This window comes from Aphanomyces astaci, assembly GCF_000520075.1.
Source record: "Aphanomyces astaci strain APO3 unplaced genomic scaffold supercont1.60, whole genome shotgun sequence".
Classification (NCBI taxonomy): Eukaryota; Oomycota; class Saprolegniomycetes; order Saprolegniales; family Verrucalvaceae; genus Aphanomyces; species Aphanomyces astaci.
The window spans coordinates 250,962-252,845 of record NW_009798323.1 but is presented as its reverse complement, the minus strand read 5'-3'; positions in this window follow the sequence as shown (position 1 = coordinate 252,845).

Sequence of the window (1,884 nt, the reverse complement as noted above, 5' to 3'; positions counted from 1 at the left end):
GTTGCACCAGACAAAGTTGCCATCTCCACATTCGCTCCAGCCACACCCAATGGCGGTGTTTTTCAAGTTCATCAAGTTCGCAAAGTGGCCGCATTCCAACCACTTTCCGTTGCATTTGTTGGTGTCGTAGTTCCATTTCTTTTCTTCCACCATATACCACATCCACGCGGCTCCCGCCTTCTTCAAGCAGTTGGTGTCCTTACATACACCCTTCTCTTATTATCATGCATCGCAACAACTAACTACAATGAAATTCACGTTGATTCTCCACCTTCAAACATAGTAGAAGGAATGTATCGGCTGAGGCACCAGAACTCAAGCATGCAAATGCATACCAGCAATGCAAATCCCTACAATTTACACATTTAAAGCCTAGACATGCTTCTGATACCTAAACGTCGTTCCAATGTTGTCACCGCTCGAGGGAAGAGAGGGGGTGAACTCTTAGGGCCGGGGACGGTAGGAAATGGCTTGTACGTACATGACGACCACGACGGAGTTAGAGCATCTCCACCATTGCGACTTTAAACGCTATTATACAGTTCTATCCGGATTATTTACAGTTTTGACAACCCCACCGGGCGACTGTAAAATACAGAAAACTGTAAAATTTTACCGCGAGACGGCTAATCGGCCAGATTTACAGTCTCGACTGTAAAATACAGTTTTGACGAATTAGCCAATAGCATGCTATCTATGGATAATTTTGTCCAATCATGTGCGTTATGGAGTCAATAATCAGTTGGTTCAGAAATGGAATCAGCAAAGGCCGTCCGTGGCTCCAACTTCACGACCGACGAAGTCTGCAAGCTTGTCCGGTCATGGATCAACATCTCTCAAGATGCGTCCAAGGGTAGTACTCATCACGCATCACCATATCGTCCATGATTCGTTCAAACAGCGGTCTGGCCATTCGAAAATGACGGCGAAACTTGGCTTCGCCGTAGATTGGATTGGGGCCAAAGTAGTCACGGTAAATCCGAGCATGCGCAGCCTCGCTATCTCGTGGTAGGTTTGGCTGGCGGTTGACAGTAGAGCCTTTAGGGTGCGCAGAAGACTGATGAAAGCCAAGAATCTACCAAGCTTGATCCATGTCATCATCGTCGTCCTCCCACGTCATCATGCCTTCGCACAAACGTCCGCGCCAGGCGTTCATTTCCGGATAAAAAACATTATTTGGATGTTTTACAGTTTTACCGCTGGGGTTGACGAAAATCAAAATACAGGAACTGTAAAACGATATTTTACAGTCTGATTATGGTGGGGATGCCTAGGATGTTGTTGGCATCATCGTCACAATCGCCGTAATCTGTTTTTAATAGATGTTATCATCGGGTGGCGAAAGGTGTAGGAGTCGACATGCTGAAGAGGGCAAGAACTAACTTCTACAGTACGTGGTATGGAACGAAGAGAGAGATGGGGCCTTGTTCGATTCACTTGTAGGTACTGGTACGACATTCCTTCGGCCAAGTTGCACATGCATTCAGTTCCCATACCTCCCTGTAAGTTGGGCGTACCCGCTGCCTCCCCACCGACCCTCTCAAGTTTTGGTCTTACAATGCTGTCTAGAAAAAGTTCCGCAGCCGACCCCAGCTCATTCACGGCGTGTTTAAAGTAGGGGCCAGGGGTTGGCTGGCGACGCCACTTTACAGCTGGGATTTCGAATCCTGAATTGAGCGGACCACCATAACCCGCTTCCAATAAGCTCACCCCTTTTGCCCACTTACCGTTCTGTAATTTCTTGATCATGAAGCCCTCACGACCAAGGCCCCTTCAACCACCTAGCACCAATGCACCCAACGCCCGAAAAGAACCAAGACATCCAACACCAAAACACCCTCCCCCACGAAAAACTGCCAATCCAACCCCCGAACCTTTGTCATC